Genomic DNA, 25,232 nt, shown 5'->3' on the forward strand with positions numbered 1-25,232 from the left:
AATACACTCAAAAGCATCACTCAAGCACACAATAGCATCTAAAAGTTTGTCACAGCCTAAAATGGTATGAAATGAAACTTTTACTTTACTTGATCATGCTTATGTCGTTTAGGCTAAAGGAGATGAATGATTAAAGTGAATGGTTATAAAATAAACTTTTCTGTTCTCCTTTTATTCGAACCTGGGTCTATTTGCACCAAGGTCACACGTGCTAGTCACTAGAGAAATCGGGTGAACAGTATGTCCTAAACGTTTCCAATGAGTGTTTATACGAAAATACTCTATACGTAGTAATTTTAAGGAAAGAGTGTGAAATTTGCTCTTACCATTTTGTTTGAAATAACATTTACAAAACACTTCGTAGAGTTTTGCTTAGAAACGAGACATTTAGGTGTCCCATTTGAGAATCAGGAAAAACGAAACATCTGAATATCTTAGGCTCTTAGACTTGACTGCCGCTGAAAAAGGTGTGATTATTTATTGTGCTGCTAATGTTAAGAAGTTGTTTCACATTCCTCGATATTTTCGTTGTGATTCTGGAACTGTGAGGAACTGGCTGAATCGTCATGCAGAGTAGAGACCAGAGAATGGACTAGGTTAAAACACAGTAGTAGAGGACCTAAGGCAACATAAGCGATTCAAGTTCTCGTCGTCAATCTGTCTTCAGAAGTGAAATAGTTGCATTACCTTGCTCACACGAGGCATCAAGGCTGAAGTTTATTTCAGTTAAACTCCACCATTCACGTCAAGTCACGAGAGGTCCATGTAAAGTCAAACTCACGTTCAGACCAGATATACTATGAAAATCCAATTATTTTTACGAAAGCATCGTAAGATACATTTTCTAAATTGCAGGGAGAAAGTTCAATCACTCTTCCATCCTGGAATGATTATATACACAAGCGTTGGAGGTGATTGGAAATCTTCAGATACATATATCCTATATCCCATGGAAACAAAATATAAAGGTAACCAAGAAAATCCTGCCGCTTTTTCACCCACTACCTTCGAACATCGATATGTCACCTAAGACGTACCTGGAAGGTCAAAAATAATCCCCATCAGCATCACGACCTTCTGCCAACGTTCTGGAAGGCTAAAGATTCCATCGCGGTAGAACTTGGTGCGCCGTGAAGCGAAGAAGGGTATCATGTGCATTTTGCACCTCTATTAGGGATTTGAACTGGCGTTGAAAATGAAATGAAATCTTTAAGTTTTACGTCCCACGGTTATGCCAGTTAGGCTAAAGGAGACAGTGATGATGAGAGATGAGTGAAAATGGTGGAATCAAGAAAGTGGGAGAACCCCGAGAAAACCCACGAGCACGGTGTTTGTCCACCACAAAGTCCACACGGCGCGAGCTGGGATCGAACCAGGGACCCCAAGCACCGGAGGTGAACGCTCTACCACTGAGCCACCGCGCCCCCAAATAAATTGGCGTTGTCCAAGGAATGAAACAGGTGATAATCGGACGGTGCAATGTCTGAGGAGTATGGCGTATGTAATAATGTCCCATCCAAGGCGTAGAATGGTGTCCCGGGTCATCCTAGCCACGTATGACATACCGTTGTCCTGTAACAGGAGGCCCCCTTTGCGATTCAGAAGTTCTGGCTCCAGAGTTTTGAGTTTTTTTCGAACACGGCTCAACTGCTGATAGTACACAGTTGCATTGATGGTCTGACCAGCTGGTAGCAGCTCCCGATGCACGAAGACGCGAGCAGTCCACCAAATACACAGGAGAACCTTCTTATGATGGTTTTGGCTGTTTGGAACCGGTTCATGGGATAACGGCGCCGTGGAGTTTCGTATACAACCCACTTCTCATCCGTGTCAATACCCTGTACAGAAATGGCTCTTTCTTCATACGAGACAGCAAAGAAATATGTGTCCTCGCTTTACCTTCTGGCCCACAACTCAAATCTTGTGCGACCCATCGATCCAACTTATGGTGCTTCCCAAGTTAATGGAAGTGCTGCCGAATGGTTTCCCGACTCAAACTGAATTGTAGTCCCAGTTCCTCACATGTCTAGGTAGCCACTTTTCGCCTCAATTGCTGCCCGAAGATCTTCATTTTGTACATGTTTTGGTCTTCCGGCAAGTGGCGCGTCTTCGAGTGTTTCGCCATCGTCCTTAAACTTGTTAAAGCACCGCTGCACTGTCCGCGTAATCACGACACCCTCACCAAAGGCCCTGGCATATCTTTCGCCCCGCTGCAGCGGCGTTTGACCCCAGTATGAACTTGTATAGCATACGCGTTCTTATGACGGTCTGTAAAGGTCTCATGTTCACTCTGACCTTACGCAAGTTCACGGCGTAACTGAACTTCGACAACCAGGTAGTATGTTGAATATACGCACACCAACAACTGACTTCCGCGATACCTCCATTCGCAATCAACTCACGGTGTGAGAACCTAAAACACATTTACTTTTTCATTGAGATTCAGTCTGAAATCCTTGACAATATCTTACTACATTTTCCTCATTTTCCAGTAACCAATAACGACAGAGACACTAATACACAAACATCGAGGACAGTTAAAATTCCAAAATCTCAACCACCGTGAATCGAACCTAGCATCCCGTACACCAAAGGCTCAAGTGCTAGCCAGTTGACCAGGGGCAGGCTCCACTAGAACAAGAACGCATAATTGTTAGGTTTTTTCATTTATTTTTGTTACCGTTCTGTTAACGGTGTACATTCAACAGGCTTTAATTCCGTATCAGATAGTATGCGACTTTTTACTTTTTTCTTCTTTTTTTGGTCATATTTTATGATTATTTTCTACATACCACCTGAATATCACAAGCTTGCGAAACACAATATTGCACAATCAGATTTCTTGGATTTTTTGATCTATTAAGGGATGCACATACAATGGCGGCTCGCCTATAATTACTAGCCCATACTAAGAAGAAATGAAGGAAGATTAAATATATCCTTCAAAAAACCACCAGAAAATAACATTTACATTATAGGGATACTATTTTCTTGACATATTTTGGGAAATAACCTTTTATAACACTGGAAATGCTCTGCAAATTTCATTGTAGGTTCCGTTTTTTTCGGTAGAGCCTGGATAAGATTGTTATTAAAATATTCTCCACATACAGTTATATTAGTATGTTTTATGACTCAATTATACGTTTAACCCTTGCCTAGATAGAATATTTTTAAAAAACTTACCCAGAATATGAAATATCTCGATAAAACACAATGTAAATAACAAAATGGGCTCAGAGGGAGAACTGATCTCTTAGGGGAAACACGAAGACACAGAACAGAACTTTATTATGATTACTCTCAGTAGACTAAAGAAGATAGATTATAGATATAAGTAAATGATTGTGGAAAACTCATTCAAATGAGAATTTGGGAGAATAGAAGAAACCCCCGAAGTAACTCTTAGAGGCATGTTGTCTACGCTTCTGTGTCCTACGATTCCTTCCACCAAACCACTGAGGTCATACTAGAATTTGCTGTGTTATCTCAGCATGTGAGACACTTGTGAAATTAATTTAGTTATGAGGTAGCGAAATTCAACCTAGAAAGTCAGATACGATTCTGTCAGCTGTAGGAGACGAAGTGGTGACTACAATCCATCCAATTCCCATAGCCTTTCTTGGCCTTAACACCAGAAATAGTTTAGTTTAGTTTCGTGTATTGTGAAGAGTAAATAGTTCTCTAGCAATCTTATCCGGAACCAATTCAATCGAGGAAGTAGAATGGAGAGAGTTACAATCTCATATATATACTGTATATTTATAATGTCCTCACAATATGCTACATGAAGTTTCTTGTATCCTCTTTTATTGTAATAGTAATTCTTATACAAAAAGGAGTACAGAAAATGTTGGCCGGGTAGACAGCTGAGTACAAATGTTGATTGATGTTTTTCTTTCTTTTTCTTTTCGTTTCTTTCTTTCTTTCTTTCTTCTTCTTCTTCTTCTTCTTCTTTTTTTTTTTTTTTTGCTGTTAAAGAGCAAATGTATTATGGTCATTTATTGTTTCGAAACTTTATTTAATTTGTATTTTAGCTGTTTGCACTATTAAGCGTGGATGCTGCTCAACTACGAGATACAGTACGTGACTCCATTGTCTATTTTTAAGCATTATTCAGTTATGGTCAACATCAAATCAACCTGTGAATGTTTACCGAACACAGTTCTCCCATGAGTTTAACAATTTGTTCGTTTATAACGTTTTTGAATTTATCTTCACTGCTTGTCAACTAGTTTTCAGGTTACAATCGAAAATAACGATGTGATGTATAAACACAAAAGAAACATTAGTAACAGCATCCAAAAGTAGAGTTGAGAAGCAATGCTGCTGATTGCGTATGAGTAAGTGCATCCAAAACAGAAGACCAATGTATGGTTGAACGATGAGAAAATTAGTTGTGAAACATGGCGCGTTCCAAACCCACCCCAAGGCAAACAGAGGAACCCACTGGTTAACTTTGTAATTGGTTTTAATGCCGTTGTCATTTCAATGAGCGTTGTGGCATATCGAAGTCCAGCCTCTAATGCAAACCTCGACGACAGGCACGTTAAACTCATTAAGCTGGAACCGATATCGATTTGTAGTCCCTGTTTGTGACCAAATTGAGGAGACCATGTATTACTGAGAGGAGGATTAGCGACAAAAAGGATATAATCACTGATATCCACCTGTACAACGAAACAAGCGTGATTCTAGCTGATATTTCGTTCAGCGTGTGATATGATATATTAGAATAGCTTACGTATTAATTTGTAATACTATTTGCAATACAAGGGATTAAGTATTAAATTAATTTATTATGTTGTTCATTTTTACGTTTAGATAGGCTTTTATGAATATAAATTGTACTGGTGATCATATTTTTTCCACCACTGGCAGGAAACTTGGTCCGCATAAATGAAAAGTTTCCATGACTGCGATGACCTATATGGTCTCTGTTTTTACGGTATAATTCAGTTCTTTGATATAATTCATAAACTTCAATTTATTCTTCCACTCCTTCCTATCTTTCGTCATCATGTCCTTCTGAGAACTATTTTTCTAAACAATGTTTTAATTTTAGCTACCATTAATAATTATGTGGGTTCCTTTACCCAACTTCATTTTTTTAAATCATTTTTTAAACAATTACTCGTACTAGCAAAAGCTCGCAATCCTCTACTACATTTTCTTTTACCAATAGCTTGGTAACTGTTGTGTAAATTAGAAATATATTTGTTCTTTTTGACACAAAGTGCGTTATATTTTGTACACTGCCGAAGACTGTTCAAAACAATCAGTTTATTCCAAAATTTTAAGGAAAAAGAAAATATCAAGGGGCAAATTATTATTATTATAATTAGGTATTCTGCCTTTTGGCGGGTCCTGGGACTAATGAGGACTTTTTTAAATTCAATTTCAGATTTGGGCCTGGAAATGTTTCTTTCACTTTTGTCGATTTTCAGCTTCCTCTTTTAACTCTCAATATTTTCTTCTATCTTTCAAATCATCGATCAGCTGTGTTCTTCTTCTTCCTATTCCTCGCTTCCCTTCCATCTTTCCTTCTATGGCAATATGAAGAAGACAATTTCTTCGCAAGATGTGTCCAATCCAATTGGCCTTTCTACGAAAGATGGTGGCTAGAAGTGGCCTTTAATCTCTTATTAGTTTTAAAACATCTTCGTTTGTTGCTCTCTCTGTCCATTTTATCTTCTCCATCTTTCTCCAACACCACATTTCGAAGCTCTCCAAATATTTCTTCGCTAACTTCCGTAATGTCTATGTCTCTGAGCTATACAGTCCAATGCTCCAGATATAGCACTTGACCAATTTCTTCTTATGTCTAATATCGAACCTGCTAGTTAAGAGTGATCTTTTCTTGTTGAATGCTTCTTTAGCTATGGCAATTCTTCAACTGATCTCTTTGGTGCAGTAAGAGTCTCTCGTCAAAATACTTCCCAGATACTTGAAATTATTGACCTCCTCAAGTTCTTTGTTCTACTCTGATCCGTAAGGGCGTTCCACAGGATATTCTCATAACTTTCGCCTTTTCGATGTTAATTTCCATTCCATACAGTTTTCCAGTTTCAACTATTTTGTCAATCATCTCCTATAGTCCTCCTTCGGTTTTAGCTATTATAACCGTATCATCTACATATCTGGTCTTGTTAATGATCTGCCCTCCAATCTTGAAGTCTCCAGTTCCTATTAATGCTTCCTTCATTAAACATTCACTGTAAATGTTGAATAATTGGGGCGACAAACTACAACCTTGTCTGACTCCACACTATTGATTTCTCCTTCATTCAAGCGCATCTTCAGTCGTTGTACAGGTTTTGAATGAGTCGTCGACCTCTCCAGTTGTCTCCGATTTCTTTAAGTATTTTCAGCAGTTTCGTCCAATTGACTCAGTCGAAAGCTTTTCGCCAGTCGTTGAAGCACAAACACAACTCTTGCTTTACATCAAGAATTCTCTCGGATATAATTCTCATCAATCCAATAGCATCTCTGGAGCCTTCTCCTTTCCGGAATCCAAATTGATCTTCTTTAACCTCTCATCTATCTTGCTTTCCAGTCGCCTGTTCAGTATGCGTGAATGATCTTTCCAGTGTGTGAAATCAGGCTAATGGATCTGTGATCGCTGCACTTCTTTGCTTGCTTTTTCTTGGGCAATGCAATCACTGTAACATCAAAAAAATCCTTTGGCCATTCTCCACTCAGGTAGATCTTGTTAATAAGTGAAGTCAATACTTTCATTGTATTGTCTCCTAATTCCTTGAGCAAATCTACTGGTGTGTCGTCGTCTCCAGTGGCCTTTCTCCTTCGTATGTCTTTGATTGCTTGTACTACTTCACTTTTCAATATACTGGGTCCTTTTTCATCATCATCAACCTCTTCTTCTGCTTCGATCGCAATATCTTCGGGGCGGTTCTTCTGATCATACAGATCTTTTAAGTATTCCTCCCAAATACTAAGGACTCCTTGATGGTCAATGGTTACATTACCTTGTTGAACTTTGATGCCGAACGCTCGCCTACTTTTGTTAGATCTCCCTTCTAATTCTTGTGCTTTCTGGTACATCAGGTCATATCTGCTGCGACGCTGAAGTTCCATTATTTCTTCACATATCTGCTCCATGTAAATTTCTTTGGCTTTGTCCGTTTCTCTTCTCAATTCATTATTCAGCCTTCTGTATTTATTGATATCCGTGTTTTTCACTCTTCTGCGTTCCTCCATCTTCTTAAGCATTGCTTCGGTTATCCATGGTTTTCTCGGTGCTTTTTCCATCTTACTAATGTTATTGTGGAATGTGTCAAGTAGAATCTGTTTAACTTCTTCCCATCCATTCCACCTCATCGTCCATTGTATGGAATTTTTCTTCAATCTCTTCTCTCACATCATCGGCGATATTTCTTAGTCGCTCTAAGTTCCATTTTCGATTTCTCCTCCCATTTTTCTTGATCGACTTTTACCAGGTTTGCACTTTGCCACTAGTGGATTGTGATCCGAATCAATGTCCTCTTCTGGCAATGTCTTTAGGTCTCGTACATTATTTCTGAAACGTTGCTTCACAAGAATGTAATCGATTTGGTTGTGTTTCTTATCTCCTGGAGTCTTCCACGTGTACAGCTTGGTTTTTCTTTCTTAAACCACGTGTTCAGCTTGGTTTCTCTTTTCTTAAATCGCGTGTTCATCACCACCAGATCATGTTGTCTACAGAAATCGATAAGCATTTGATCTTGTTCGTTTCTTCTACCTAGTCCAAATGGTTCCACTACCTAGTTCGCAGCTCCTTCTCCTACTACGCTGTTGAGGTCTCCTATTACTATGGCGTTGATCTTACCTCTTCCTTCCTGATGCAATATGTCACTGATCTGATCATACATTACTTCTACTTCATTATCATGATCGGTTGTTCTACACTTGTATACACTTGTATGATCACAATATCCATTTGTTTTGCAAGTGGTTTTACAAACATCAAGCGATCACTGCAGTACTAAACAAATAAGCATACATAATTTGAATTTACACACATTTATGTAAAACTCGAGAGAATCCATGCAAAATAACTTAAGTAACTTAATTTCGATCTTTTTATAGCTTTCGTAATTAGAATCAATGATTTCGAGGAAAGCATAGAGATAGAAAGGTTGTGCTCATAACCGATCTCCCTTGATAGCACCTTCGCAAGATTTGGAACCTTCACAAAATCTGCAGATCGCAGTGCAATGCAAACTACTTTTAAAAGATTTCTTGTTGTTTGTGCCTTTCAGAATGACGCTATATGAAATGTAAATCTGCAGTTTAACATAGATTCGAAACATGAGCTCCCACCGAGTATCAAACCATAGTCTCTTGCACCAAAGACGCATACGCTAACTGTATAACCACGAGGGAGCTCATTTTTTTTTTTTTTTTTTTTTTTTTAGGAATTTTGGTGGTGAGTGGATGATAGAAGTTGCGGAGTATAGATGACTGGAAAACGCATAATTTACGATAAATTTTGCAAAATCTGCATGTAATATCAATTGCTACAAGCTTAAACGCAAAGTTTACGTTGCAATGTCGCAAACTGCTGCTGACTGAAGCCCAAAATCCGAGAAGATATTTTTTCAGTGTTGTTAAGTAATTAACGAAAAACTGCAGATTCGTTTGAGAAAATCAAATCACGGAGAAAATCACGCATAATGCGTCAACAAGAAAAACAGTTCTATAATAGGTAAGCCATATGGGAATAATTAACATTTGATCGTTAAACCATACGAAGCTAACTGCACAGAGGTATAATGCGCTTCAGTTAGGGCGATAAACTGGTAGTCTGTACATAGCAACGGCGGCACAGTAGCGTTCATTTTTGCTTTGTGGAGTCACTGGTTCGATTCCGGCTCTCACTAAGGGAACCTTGTGGTGGAAAAACATTGTGTGCTTGAGGTTTCTTGTGGTTCTCCTACTTTTGCCATTTTATCATTACCTATCTCGTCATCACCTTCACCTTTAGCCTCAGCCCAAAATTGTAGGATGTTAAACCAGATAATTATTATTATAATGGGCGTTAAATAAAAGTTAAAGATAAAACATTTCTAATCAGTATTTTTTCACTGTTACTTATATCTTGTGTATTATTATTATTATTATTATTATTATTATTATTATTATTATTATTATTATTATAGTATTACTACTACTACCGCTACTATTACGAACCAATGTCAATGGTAAGCCAAGCCATCAAATCAAAATATGCCACTCGGACATAGATAAGGTCAGTCAGTTTCCGCTCTATCGACTTCTTCCAATAACACGATCCCATAAGAATTACAATTAATTTTGATTTGCTTTTGTGACATTTAGATCTAATATGTTCTTGTAAAGAGTATGCTACAGAATAATCGGAGCTTTCACAAATAAATCAACAAACTATAGAACTACAATGTGTGAATTGCACTCTAGCAGATAAATTTCCTTTCAACAGCGACAATTCGGTATTCATTCTCAGGTGATAGACAGAAAAGATTTATTCAATTAAAATTGACCACTCCGAATTTCTGTAGAAAATACTAATTGAAAAAACTAAAATTTGAACTAACATTTTATATACCTATTTAAATATTTATTTAGTGAATACTGCCTCGTTTGATGGTCTAAATGAACTGATGAAGCACTGGAAAACAAAAGTACTAAATTTGTTCCAAATGATTTATGAGAAGTCATTTGATGATATTTCCTTGAGGAGTTGAGTTGTCGGGAACATTTGGGAAGATTAATCAATTTGTTTCGCAGTTCGTTACTATAATAGCACGAAATAAAGAATTCGTTCTTTAGTTACTTTGGAAAGATGCAAAAAAAAAAAAAAAAAAAAAAAATGCACAATGAAATGGAAAGTTTCGTTTAACTATCTATATCTTGTCCTGAATTATAAAATATAAAATATATTCTTAATATTATTCATTATTCATAAATCATTATTACGTGGTTTATAATAATACGTTATTCTTAATATATTATTTTGTTTTCTTTTAGTTTAACGTACCACGCCTCCAAGGCAAAGGAAGGCAGTGATGACAATAATGAACGAAATGCTGAAATGAAGGAAATGGGAGCAACGGGAGGATCTCTGAGAGAATCCACACATACCGATGGTCCAGTATAAAGACTACTCGTCGCCAGCTGATATCGAATCAGCACCCTACGCACCAGAGGTGAGCGCTCTAATTACACTGTTTACTCGGAAGAAGCACTGTTTACTTCCACATTTTTCGTAAGTGCTTTCTTCTAATGTTTATATCCTTCTCTGGCCACAGAGTCCCGTTACCCCTACGTACACAAATCCTCTTGATATAGAAACAAACACTTCTCCATAGGTGATGTCAAGGGTAAGAAGAGAAGTGGCAGACCTTCCATAAGATAAAAAGAACATGCAGTCTTGTCCAGAAGACCATGGAGAAATCGCCAACGAAGTCAATGCGTAAACGATCTGCGGAATTGGGTATACCCCAATCGGCAATGCAGAAGCATATGAAGGAAGAATTACATATGGAGCATAACTGCATATCGACCTATACCCGTTCGAGAATTATCCGATAATGACATGGTCGGAGAAAGGAGGTACATGTATGATATGGGCAGCCGCTTGTTTGGGTCTTTGTTCTGTGAGAATATTGTGTATTAACATCGGTACCTGAACATACTACGGAACTGGTTTTCTCCCCTCTTCGAAGAGCATAGATTAAGGAAACATATTATCTCAAGCAAGAAGGGAACCTGTCCATTATGCCATTACAGTACACAAATATCATCATGATGTGTTTCTTGGCCCCTTGATTGGCTGTGGATCACATATGCTGCCAGCGCACCTTGCCTGGCCACTACGAAACCAAGACCTTCCACAAAAAGTGGTTATACACTGCTAGGAGACCAGGGTTCGATTTCCAGCGGTCCTCATGTCGTCCGGATCCCACATTAGACTGTAGGTCTACGTGTTATATAGCATCGCTGCTGAAAGGAATGCTAAAATCACATCCAACCCAATCTTCATTATATCTCATATATCTCTTATAATTACATGAAATATATTATTTAACTCTCTTGTCATCCCTTTAATCAGTGTTGTTCAATTCTCATCGTCTTTAATGTCAATTCAGTGCGTAAGGTCAGGACTATATGCCAGATGTAGCAACAGTTTGCCGCCATCAAGTTTTTTTCATTTTTTGTTCGTTTATCAAATGTGGTTTGAGTCATCCTGTTACAGCACGGTGCACTTTCGAGTCATCATGCAATATATTTTTTTAGCGTAGTCCAGCCTCTATCTGATCCCAGTAAAGGCCGTCGTTGTTTGTATAAGCCTTACAAACGAATGCAAAGTAAACAACCTTCTCGCAATTACACCCCAAACAGAACATGTCTTTATGATCCAAACGACCCTGTTTAACGGTTCTGAAAATGGGCTCTTGCTGATCCACTGTTTTGCATACTCGGATTTCGAAAAAAAAAAGAAAAAAAAAACATCAATTTTTGATAGCATGTGACAATCCATTTCAGAAAATGCACAACACGCGGATTTTGCAGCAGTTGTTGGCATACATCTACTCTTCTCTGAACCAGAGCTGGGGTCAGCGTATGTAGCACCATGTGGCAGGCCTGATGATTTTCTCGAGTTTGTGAAGATGGCCCACTACAATGAAATGAGACATACCAAGTTTGTTTATTCGCCGTGTGCTGACGCTTCGTTGATGGTGTGTCGTATGAATCTGCTATCCTGGGGTTTTCGAATTTTGACTGATCTTAACGTTTTTAGAATCTGCAATAAATTTATGGAACGAACGAGTTGCTATGCTGTTTCATTGCACCTCCCCTTTCGCATGATAAATGTTTTCTGTGATTCCCGTAGTGTTATGTCTGAGTTCAAACTCAGAGTAACAGTTCACGTATTAGACATTGTTGAGCATTTTACTGCCATTAAAATCTAACTGAAGATACTGACAGCTCGAAGGTGTCCTGTCAAATAGTCCGCTTATCACTTACCTCTTGGACTTATTTGACATTGCACCTACGGTCGATGATGGCATATACATGCGTCTGCTGTTCGGGTTTTGGAAATTTTGGACATCCTTGAATTAATACTGTCATTAATATTGACAATGAAGTGTTGCAACGAATTGCTTATGTATTTACCTGTAAACTAGTTTCTTCTAAGAGTCATGGTGGCTCAGAAGCTTCTCTCTCGTCTAGTGGCCAGCGTGTTCGCTTTTTGTGTACACGGTCCCGAGTCCGATGTCTGGTAAGAAAGGATATGTGTATTTCTGTGTTTGAGTTCCTTTCGTGTCAAGTAAAAATGATAAAAACATTGAAATCAGAAGAAATTAGATAAATCAAGTAACAGAAATATTTGATTACTTACGAGGGAACCTATCCAAGTGTAACTCCGACTTCGAGTCGAGACTATGGCCGTTGGATATCTTGTCCCAAAAGAACATAACACGAAAAGGGATACATCCTCGATCGCAACCGTTGCGGAGATATAAGCGTGAAAAGTTAGAAATTGAGCTCCATACTATACATAACAAAGTCAGATTCCGGGCCAGAGTTTTCGGAAACGGTCGGGTAAGGAAACTCAGGGAGTACATATCAAATTAGTGTGGGGAGCACAACATCTTTGAATGAAAACTTTTGTGTCCCCGGGGCACTCGCAGGGTCCCAGGCGGGGTCCAACTCAAAATTTGCAAATGGAACCGGAAGAAAAGTAGCATATTGTATGAAAGCTATTGTTATTAAAAGAAGATAAAACAAATTTCAACTCTCTACGATAACCCTGTGCAAACGGGCAACTGGTCAAAATGTCAATACAACCTACATCAGAAAATGTATGGCCACGCTTCTAAATACGTTAAGTTGCAAGAATAACAAAACCGAAAAACACGTTTAAAAGTGCAAGGTGTTGAAGTAAAGCAAATTCCTGCAGAGTCTCGCTCTCAAAAGCACCCTCCGATATATTTTATTTCTGCGATATTATTCCAGTTTTCTCCAACCCCACTCCTCTTCAAGTTGCCTCACAGTTTCAAGGTCACTCCTTTTCGTCTTTACCATCATGTTTCTCGTTCAGCAAATCCAGAGATAGAAATTTCACAGTACAATCTGTGAATTTCGGGTCCTGATGCGCGAAGCATATACCGCTGCCTTTTGACCTTATCACCCTCCACGACGATTGCGATTCACAAGGTATCTTTTATCTTCTAGAACATGAAATTCAATGGTCATGGTTATTCTATGGTCCATTGGTTATTCGAAGTCACACTTATACTTGGATAAGGTACGTTGTGCGACTCCGTGAGAGACTCTGCAGCACTTTGGTTTACTTCAATACCTTGCACTTTTAAACGTGTTTTTTCTGTTTTGTTATTGTCGCAGAAATTTGTTTTATCTTCTTTTATTTAACAATAGCTTTCATACAATATGCTACTTGACCCCCGGTTCTATTTGCAAATTTTGAGTTGGACCCCGCCTGGGACCCTGCGAGTGCCCCGGGGACACAAACTTTTCATTTAAAAAGTGCTGTGCTCCCTGCACTAATTTGATATGTATTCCCTGAGTTTCCTTACCCGACCGTTTCAGAAAATCTGAGTTTGTAATGTATAGTATGGAGCTCAATTTCTAACTTTTCACGCTTATATCTCCGCAACGGTTGCGATCGAGGATGTATCACTTTTCGTGTTATGTTCTTTTGGGACAAGGTATCCAACGGTCATAGTCTCGACTCGAAGTCAGAGTTACACTTGGATAGGTTCCCTCGTTAGTTAACTTTTTTCTTAAGTGGGAGAGTCCACACCTCTTGTGCGTGGGGTCCCTCGTTCAATCCCTGTTCTCATTGTTTTTGTTTTTGATTTTTAAACTTATTTTTATGTGTAATTGAATAATATTAATTTTTAAAACAAATGGTCCTACCCAAAACAAACAAAAAAACCTTAGTTCATGACCGGAAGGGTTTAAATAATAAATAAATGTCATCTGGGGTTGTTTAAAAGGTGTCGATGATATGTAAAGTGACCTAACTATGTCAAAAAGATGTTTCTGTGCTTATACTCGTTGAGGGCATGGACATCTTGGTGGAAAGTTAAATAATTACAAAAAGTTATTTAAAAAAAATATCCAAAGTACCTTCAAACACTGATCTATGTTTTAATGTGTGGGTGCGAAAAAGATTGATACTTCTTCGCTTCAAATTCATCTATGACGAAGAATACAGACTTTTTCAAAGATATTAGTAGGCAGCTTTTTGATAAGTCTGTACATAGTACTGACAAGATGCAACATAGAGAAGAGGAGAAAGACAAAAGAACTCCCACAAGCATTTAAATCATATTTTCAAGAAAACTACTCCGTCCTTCAGGGACTACCATCTAGTCGTCGACTGATTTATATTTTTGTGTCAGCACTTCACAATGTTCTCATCGCTATTATTATTGCAGAAAAGTGTCATGGTTGAAAGAACTTCGGGCCACACAGTAGCAAAGGAGCATATCTTGGTAATGCACACGTTACACTCATTTTGCATGATATGATTGTAAAAAATTAAGGAGATTCCTTAAAGCGCGGAATGAATTGTGGTTCTCGGAATTATCCAAGTGTGTCCTCTGGCGCTCCTTGTTCTTCACACGCTTGGGCTTCTGCATATTTTATAATAACCATGCGCATTTATCAAACTTCACTGACGCAGTAGAGATTTTTTAAAATCTTTTTTTCTACATACGCTTTAATATTACAGTGGATATCACTTCTAGTCACTGCAGAAGTTTAACACAGATAAAATAAAAACGGTAGCTTTTATTTGCGTCCTTTGCAACACTTGGTTAGTAACTCTATGTTTAGAATACATTTGATAATCGATGTTTCTCAAAGAATTTGCCGCAGTAACGTAGTGTCCCATGAAGAAAATTATTATCATTATAAGAAGATCTATGCTTTGTATTCTATAGAATGGTTTTGAGTTCTAATGCTTGTGTTTCTTGTCAAGAGTTACAATTGATATATACCTAGGAGTATATGTATATTGTATGAAAGGTTGGACGAGTGGAAGACTGTCTTTATTCTTGAAAGACCATTCTTATGTCGATCAAACTTTCAACGTAGATAAGATTCGGAATTGGGAGTGATGCCATCATTTCACTTTGAGGCGGAAGATATATAAAAATGATCGAAAATGACCCTTATTAGTGTCGAATCCATAGTTATCGCTGTCGCTGAGATGAACAGTGACACTTCCGATGCTGTTTAAAGCTGGTTTAAAGGGACTAGTTTTGCCGATAGATGGTACAACAGTCTTCGTATCTCTCCTATGTATTTTTTATCTTTCACGAAAATTCACGATTTCTCTTACAAATTTCAACTTACAGACTTCACATTTTTAGAAAAAGAACTTCATAATCTATCGAAGGCAATAATCCAAGTCGATTTTTTATTTAGAATTTTCCTCATTGTTGAAATGGCTTGATTCTTCAAATGGATATTCAAATCTTTAACAACGAAACTGTTTCAGCAATGAAGAAAATTCTAAATAAAAAATCGACACGGATTGTTCTCTTTAATAAGTTATGAAGTTCCTTCTCTAAACATTTGAAGTTTTTTGGTTGAAATTTATAAAATAAATTGTAAATTTTCGTGAAAGGTAAAAAATACATGGGAGAGATAGGAAGACTGTAGTGACATCTATCGGCAAAACTTGTCCCTTTACACTAACCTTAAATACAAATTCAGCCCCGCAACTTGGGGGAGAGGGATATATATATATATATATATATATATATATATATATATATATATATATATATATATATATATATATATATATATATATATAACAAAATAACGAAAATGACCGATATTAGGGTCGAATCCATAGTTTTCGGGGTCGCTGAGCTGAACAGTGACACTTTCAATACCGTTTAAGTCCAAATTTACCCCACAATAGTAATATTTAATTTTCATTTATATATATTACTTTTATTTTCTGATTTTTCATTAAGTTTTCTTTGTTCCTATGTATTTGAGAAAGCGTCAGTAATAGTAGAAGGTGACTGACTAACGGAACATATTATTATTTCTTCTTATTTTAACCCAGTGAAGCGGGTAATTTATATAAAATTTAGTAGCTTCATTCTGATACGACTCGGGATCCTCCCGGAAAGACAAAATGACGGCCAGCAAGTAACATCATTTTCTTAACGATTATTATTTGAATTTTACCCCTTTCTTGTTCGAAAATAGGAATCAATCATAATTAGCATATTCCTTTATAGTCGTAATGGTAACTTGAGATACACAATAGATATAAGGAAGCTCGTCAAATACATCTTCCTTTATTCCTTAAGCTTTCCACAGATTTTTGAAAATATTTTGAGAAGTCTATGAGCCTTCGTAACTATATTTATAGACGGTAGAAGTCTCAGTGCATCACGCTAAATATTTTTAATAAATACTCAGGCTATTAGATGTCGCTACATGAGTTGTTGCTTGACTGCCTGGGGTCAATTGCTAACGTTAGTGTGCACGTAGTTTGCAAATATAAAACTTTTGTAACAACTTAATTGCAACTTAAAAACTATATTCTTTCAATTTAACTATATCAACTGTTGTAATCCTATCAAGATTTTAGCTTTAATATTTGTATAACCACATATTAATTGGTGTCAGGGGTGCACCCATGAGGGAGCCACTTGGTTCAGGTCTTCCTAAAAACTTTCAAGTTCTTTTTAATATTTGTGTTTTGTATGCACCAAGGGCAGACTAATGGGGTTCACCCGGCTCGAATCATCTCTAATCTTTGAATTTTGGATCCCCTCAATAAAAACTTCTGAGTGCATGTCTGGTTGGTGGGCAAATCCACTATCAACAATAATTAAACAAATAAAATAAATGTACAATAAATAAATTAAATAAATGGAAAATAAAAATAATAAAACTAGGATTTTAATTGATCATTACTTTAACCTATAGTATACAGGGAGCTGAAGGCTCGGGCACAAAAACTAGTTACCTTTGATAGAAAAATAAATCATAAATAACAGAAATAATAGCGAACAGTAAAGTTGTAGTTACACTGAGAAAAAGAATCGTATTTGGCATACTTAAAAACGTACGTTATATGTGTAAATCCTGTACTTTTGGACTTACAGCAAACGTACAGAAAACGTATAACTGAAAAAGGTATGTTTTATACATAGGCCTAATTTCCGTGTAAGTGTTCCGAATAAAAGTACTTTCTATACGAAATAAAAACTGTACTTATATAGGCGGTCAGGATCTCACATACATATGGGCATACATAACATATAGCTGGCGTATTTAACATACATATACGTATGTAATATACGGAGGACTGTTAGATTTCAGACAACCTGCAACGGCATGGTGTAACACCTAAACTGGGAAGAGGGCAGTATGCATGTAGCATATGGATAACGTATGCTCCGTCCTCATTTCTGAAGTATACATAAGGATCCTGTATATTTGTACAATATACCGCTGTCCGGATAACAGATTTTTCTCAGCGTAACCAGATAAAGTTACAAAATATATATAATTCACAAAAACAAGAAAGGAGAAAGATTTAAGAAAATCGATGTACACTTAATAAATGAAAATGGGTTGGTTGGTTTACTGTTCAACGTTCGTTTCAGTGTTGAGACTATGAAACATAGGTTTACAGCTTAACGGGGACTCGAACCACATGAACTCCGAGCGGCAATCAAACCCTGGTCTTCCGCGCTACACCGTAAGGCCACTGGTTCATAAGAGTTGTACTATTATGTTAATAATTAGATTCGAGGGTGTACTTCAAAAATAGTTAAGAGGAATAAAGATTTAAATATTTTTGTTTTGTGAATAACTGAGAAAGGAAGATAGACAACATCAACAGCGAGGAAGAGGGAAAGAAAAAAGATTTGGAAAAATTCTACAAACAACTGAACAATAATGGATATAGGATAGAGCAGTTTAGGAGAAAGAGAAAAGAAGATAATATGGATAGGAAAGAAGAGGAAGACAAAAAGTGGTATGGAATTCAGAGCATAGGCGAAAAGACCAAAGTGTTGAAGAAGTTATTAAGAAAAGGTGGTGTGAAGACTTATAGAAAAGGAGGAGAAACTTTGTTGAAGTGCATAAGGAAGAAAAGGAAAAGCAAGGAAAATCATATAGAGGACCAGAAAGAAGGAGTAATATATGAAGTTAAGTGTAGTGAGTGTGACATGAAATACATAGGGGAGACGGGGAAAAGGCTTATGGACAGATTAAAACAACAGAAGGATGATGTTAGACTGAAAAGAGATAATAACGCTATATACAAACATGTAAAAAAAAAAAAAAAAAAAAAAAAAACGGGGCATAAAATAGACTGGGAGGGGGCTAGGGGTTTAGAGAGAGAGAACAGGAAGATTATTAGAAAGTGGAAAGAGGCTAGAAGAATAAAGAGAGAACAAGAAGAGAACTTAATGAATTGGACAAGCGGTATGAATATACACGAGCAATGGGAGAAATTGTTGGATGTGATAGAAAAGGAACAAGAAAAGTGCATATAGGCTATTAATATTTATTTATTTAAAATTTATATATATATATTTAGTTATTTATTTTTCTTTTCTTATTTAATATTTTCTATTTGTTATTTACTTTTCTTTGTATGTCATATGTTTAAAGAACTGTTAGAAAAAGTGAAAGGGCTCATAATATTTTTCTGTTGGCGCGGAATTGCCTTTATCCTCATTGGTTCCCTCCGACCAATGAGACAGAAGAAAGGGCGTGGCCTTTCATTTTTTCTCGTGTATATAAGATCTGCTGTCACTTGTCTTTTCTCAACCAGTCACAGTCGAAGACATGATTCGCTTCTTTAGTCTAGCTCTCCAAAATATACATCCTTTCTTACGGACTCACATAATCCACCAAGTTGTCTATGCAACTAAACTACTCTACAACCTAGATGTCAAAGCAACCTATTCCGGACAGACAGTACATTTTCAAATCTATCCACTCACAACCGAAGTTTAACTGTCATATCATGGATACGGGCTTCATTATTACGTTACTTTACCTCAATATACAGTCACTCTGTACCAGGAAAGACCTACTTACTGCTTTATTAAATGAGCACAAGGTTCATAGTTTTCTCCTGAACGAAACCTTCCTGACTCCCAAACAATCTGTTTATTTTCCTGGCTATCAATTCATACGCAACGATGGACCACCGGGCCAGCGAGCTAATGGCGGAACAGCTATCGGCACTCAACATAAGTTACCCAGCAAAACTATTAATCATAGATTCACTGAATCTTTACCGGAGCACAATATTGTCACCATTTATTTCAACTCCAGACGTATCAATGTAGCAACCATATATATCCGACCATATGTTCGCATACCCACTTCATTCTTCACTTACCTGGATAATAATTTCCGTTCCTATATCGTCATGGCTGACATTAACTCTCATAGCAGAAGTGCTACCGAAAAACGCTCTTTTTCCGATTTTATTAACACCCACACGAATGGCGAAATTTGTTCACTGCCTAGAGCGACTCGTCCATCCTCTAATACAACTCCTGATGTGGTGATTGCCTCCTCTAGTATATTACCATACCTTGATATCAGTGTCCTCGATTCTATTGGTAGCGACCATGATCCTATAAAGGTAGACATAAATTTTCCTAATCGATCAAAACCACCTCAGGAATTTCTCCGTTCCCGGCCAAATTTTGACCGTGCTAATTGGCTAGACTACCGGCAGGATATACATGACACACTAGCAGATATTGAACTTCCATCTGACATTCCTATGTTTGACACTACTTTAGATCGCCTTACGCAAAGCATTCAAAACAGCGGTGCAAACCACATTCCTGTAACCACAGGTAATCTTTACCGCCCTAAACTACCACCTCATTATCTCTCACTCATATCTCTAGCTCGGAAAGCGTATAAGGAATACCTACACAGCCGTAACGATGTCACACTGCGACTTCATCGCCAGTACCTTTGTATGGTTCAAAATTACATCCGAGCTTACAAAAAACGCAACTGGATAAAGACAGTTAACGCTTTAGCAGAGGAAAGTCATCCAACTAAGTATTGGAAACATTTCAATCGGCTAATAGGGAAAACCAGCACCACTCAGTATCCTCTACTAGACAAGAATACTGCCCTTACAACGGACTCTGCGAAAGCGGATGCCTTTGCCCATGTTCTTCAGACCACCTTTACACCAGAAACTTCTTTTCGAGATAGGTCGACACTTTACAGACGCATTGCCAGATATACCAACCCTCATAATGGATATCTTCAAATTACCGTCGACCATACTCTGGATGACCAGCATCCTTTAACGGCGCCAATAACGCCAGTGGATATTACAGACGTGATACGTCACAAGAAAAACACTGCGCCAGGGTTTGATGGTGTAGCCTACCGCCATATTAAAGAAGGTCCTGCTATTTTGCTACATATTTTGGCAACGCCTTACAATTTTGTCCTCAGAACCGGCTACTATCCACCTACTTGGAAAGTATCTAAAGTGCTAATGTTTCTTAAACCCCACAAAGATAAAACGGATCCAGTTTCTTATAGGCCAATTCAGCTCACGTCCACACTCGGCAAAATCTTTGAGCGCATCGTAGTCCGCAGACTTCATAGGCATTTGCTAATACATGATCTGTTACCTAAACACCAAGCTGGTTTCCGTCCTGAGCATAGTCTCCTTGATAACCTCTTACGACTTAGCACTATTCTTACGAACCATTATAATAGAACTGCACCCTCATGCCTACTTTTATTCGATCTTGAAAAGGCCTTTGATCGCGTGTGGCATAATGGTCTTGTGTATAAGTTGCACTTCTTGAATCTTCCTGCCGCATATATACATATGGTGTACCACTTTCTTACGAATCGTCTTGCATACATCTCCATCAACGACATTTTATCTTTTCCTATTTTTCCTTACACCGGTGTCCCGCAAGGTTCAGCCTTATCGCCACTATTATATATCTTGTACGTCAGTGACCTTCCTGTCATGCCTGAGCCTATTTATACCTTCACATTTGCAGACGATACCGCACTGCTTGCTTGTGGCAAAACTATGCACCAAATCAACATCTCTCTGCAAAAAGCCATAGATGCTTTTACGAACTGGTGCAGTAGATGGAAGTTGAAATTAAATTGTACTAAGACCCAGGCTCTCGTCATCATTCCACACAAGAGACGCAGTCGAGTACGCCGCAATCCATCATTACTTAACATTAATGTAGACGGTGTACCCATCCACCCTAGCACTACTGCTAAATATCTGGGGGTAACCTTCGACGCCAAGTTATCTTGGAAACCTCACCTTCTTTCCATCAAGGAGAAAGCGCAAAATCGTTTAAATCTCCTGAAGCGGCTCGTCGGTACTACCTGGGGTTTGCATACCGATACTGTTATAAACACGTACAAGGCATTTCTTCGCCCATGTCTCACTCACGGTCACACTGCCTGGGTTAGTGCGAGTGATGATTTCTACGAGCGTCTACGTATTATAGAACGCCATGCTTTGCGTCTCGCATTTCGAATCAAATTACCTAGCCCGACACGTCTCTTATACGAACGACTAACATTCCCGCACATCACTCGACATCTGGAAGACCTTCGCTCTCGCTACATAGACAAGAAATGGAGAATACACCACCATACGCTTATGGACACCATGCACATTGATAGTAGACTTTTCGCCTCACCTACATATTACTATCCTCCACTGCGACATCTCCTCTCCATCTATAGCCGGACGCATCCAGAGCACCCTGACCATCATTTCTTTGCTATCTATCATCCATCAGAATTCAATCCGCACATCTACCCATCGTCTGCACAGTGACTCCACCTAACAAGGGCTTCCCCCGTGTCTATCATCAGTGTTGAGTAGCCCCAACACAGAAGATAAGCTCATTTGTGAATACTAACTCTTCCCTGTGTACTGTGGCGTCCAAGCACTTCATCTCATCATTCGCTTCGCTCACTGAATAAACATCTCCTTCTAAAAATTCATAATCCTTACATCTGATCACTGTTATCTGCTATCTGTCCTCAATACTACATGTTAATATTTCATATTCCTATCTGTGTTTCTAGTTTGTATTATCTATGTTTCACAACAATAATAATTCACCTGTGTATGAATAAAGTGACTTACTTTATTATTGTTGTTAAACCTCATAGCCCATATATGTGATAACTCATAACCAATGTCTATCTGAATCACTCCCGAAGAGACGACGTTATGTAAGTATAGATTTTAATATATTTCATTCTGCTCTGGTCAGAACTGTGTTTTATTTGTGAATAACTTCTTCAAATAAATAAACGAAGCATGAATCTTAGAAATCGTTGTCACAACATTGTTTGAACGAGATACGTAAGTTACCTTCTGTTGGAGATATTCGATTCTTAATGAATGTTGTGTTTCGATCTCTCTTTCTTACGGATACTTGTAATTTCCATATGCTTTACCTCCTCAGAAGTGTGAAATTCAGCCTTAGGCCTAACTACTTTAAATAAGTTTTACAGGTAACTCCAGCAACTCTTCAATTTATTACCTTTAAAGAATCACAACATTACTGCTTTAAATTATCGATCTTCCTTTTATTCAAATTAACAACTTCTGAAATAGGCCTTAAATTGCCTTTGTTGATTCTTCTTAATATTGCTTCTCAGCCTAATACAATAACTGCACCAAGTCACAAACGAAGCAGAAAACCGTAGTATAACCTTAGTAGATATTAATCAATTTTTAAAATGATCCCTGCCAAAGGTAATGGTGTCAAATTATAGTTGTAAGGCTACTTGCTTTAACGTGTGCTTAAAATACGTTAACAGATAGAACATTGATGCACGGAGCTTGAAATGGGAAGAAAATATATATACGGGTTTAAAAAGATAGCGCGTCTCCTCAAGGGAAAATGAAACTCTTGTTTAGAATAAAACTCATTCGCTTTTTTCATCTCATTTCTCACATTCACTTTCTTCACACAAAACAGTTTATTTTTGATTCACTTTCATTAATTATCCGTTTCCTTTAGCTTTAAAAGTGTAGCGGTGTGGACGTTCAAATAAAAAAATTCATTCCATTTTTTGTTCGAGTAAGTATAGTTTCGAGTGATTTCATCTTCTCAGTCACCAATTGCTTCGATCATGCTGTCTACGTACGATCATGTGCTATCATGTGTATACAAGCGGCTTGTCGTACTTAGCGCTAATTTGAGAGTAGTGTTCCTCTGGATTGTTCAAAGACCCGACGCTTATTTGTGGTAATTCTACATCAAACATTAGGCCTACTAAGAAGGGAAGCCGTCCTCTTTTTTCTTTAGGGCGTTATCTGCGTAAAACCCTCTGGCTAGTTCTAGGTTGTTTGCCGTGCTTATGTGTTCTTGCGCAATTAGCAATGTAGCTTGCTTCGCATTGTAGTATTTAGCAATACGGCAAATTTTTCGTTACCGGTACTACATGATATCTACCAAACAAATCAAATATAGGTGAATGTCTTTAGAGAAGTCACATTTCTCATGTCATTCACTAGGGACAAACTTCCTATTGTCAAATTTTGATCGATGGTGTAAGCAAGAATACTGAGAACTGCACAAGGAAATCAAGCCTACTTTCGATATTTTAGACATACTTCATCTTTAAGATCTCTACTGGAATCTCCTTTCACAGCTTAAACGACACATGTCTTGATATTGCAAATAACTCTTATAAAAAGAAGAAAAGTGCAAATTTCCCCTATAATTAAGCGTTCCTTACAAATATTATGTCTATTTTCCTCAAAACTTAGGTAATATTTCTCGTTTCTTTTGTGCTCTGAACGTCACAATTGTCTAACTGAATACCGTATCACAAAAAAGCATGTTTTCTCTTCTGCAAATGATGGAACATCTGTGTTTTCCGTGAGAGATGTTCCAAGTTCGATCCTCACTCCATATGGTACAGACGCTGGATACATGTAGTGGCTATCTGGGACTGATTCTCTGCTTACTGTCTTGGATATCTACACAAGATTGGTGCACATCTTAGGTGCGCAGTATAAAATCATCTTAGAGAAATTGTGCATCCTGAGGGAGTAATTAAAATCCAGCATGATCGATCATATGTTCATGGCGCGTGTTGTCTAAGAGTGGCTGGAAGAGCAAAACGATGTAAAAATAATAAATTGGCCTCCATGTGGAGCCCATCTTAAATAGATATAAAATGTCTGAAAGAGAGGCGTTCGAGGGAGAGATGGAGCAATGCAGTTCCTAGATCCTCTGAAGAGCTCTAGAATTTTGTTTTTAACGCTCAGGAAAATCTTGCTGCGAATGACATAGGCTGTGTCTGTTGACTGATAGAAAGAACACATCATTAAGTAGCAGCGGTTGTTGAAGGAGACGGTCACTGAATATCATATTAAGAACAGCATTTAGTGTCAAACAGTCCATAGTCATACATTGCATAAATAAAACTAATGTGGCTAAATATACATGAAACTTTTCAAAATTTTCGAAATATTTTTGAAAAAAATGAAATAAAATGTAGCTTGATGGGGTTCGTTCTCACAACCCTCAGCACCAGGAGCCGGACTGTTACTTCTAATACAGCCAAATATTTAAAGCATAAATATGCATTAACTTATAATTTAAGTAACAAAACTTGTACAACAAGTTTAGGGGATTCATTAATGCAACTTCAATTTATGAAATGCATGTTTGAAATTCTCAATTAGATTTTAATATGGTTCCAAAACAAAGGGTCTTTCCTAATAAGATAGTGAAATCGGCCAAGGTATTGGCCCAAATTGTTACCCTTGACCGAAAACTACCTCAAACAATTTTTTGAACCCATACCCCTTACCGAATTATCGGAACATCCATGCACAAAATTAAATATTTTTCAATTTGGTAAGAGTGATCGAAATATTTTGAAAGTTACACAGATTTTAGATGCTATGTAAACGTAAATGTGCAATTTTTTTTCAAAAACATCTATCCACATTTTCTTTGTTTTATTTTTGTGTGTTGAAAATTTAAAATAATCGTAAAAAATTTCGGGGAGGGAGGCAAGTCGCTGATTTTTTGTTAAAAATTTTGGAATACCCTTACTACAACATATACTTTTTCGGGGCCTGAAAGTGATCGCAACATAATTAAAAAGAAATAAATTGAAAACAAAAATGTTTTTTGCACAGTTTTCCCACCATTTTAGGACTC

This window comes from Thermobia domestica, chromosome 14 (assembly GCF_964235325.1).
Source record: "Thermobia domestica chromosome 14, izTheDome1.hap1.1, whole genome shotgun sequence".
In the NCBI taxonomy this organism is placed as follows: Eukaryota; Metazoa; Arthropoda; class Insecta; order Zygentoma; family Lepismatidae; genus Thermobia; species Thermobia domestica.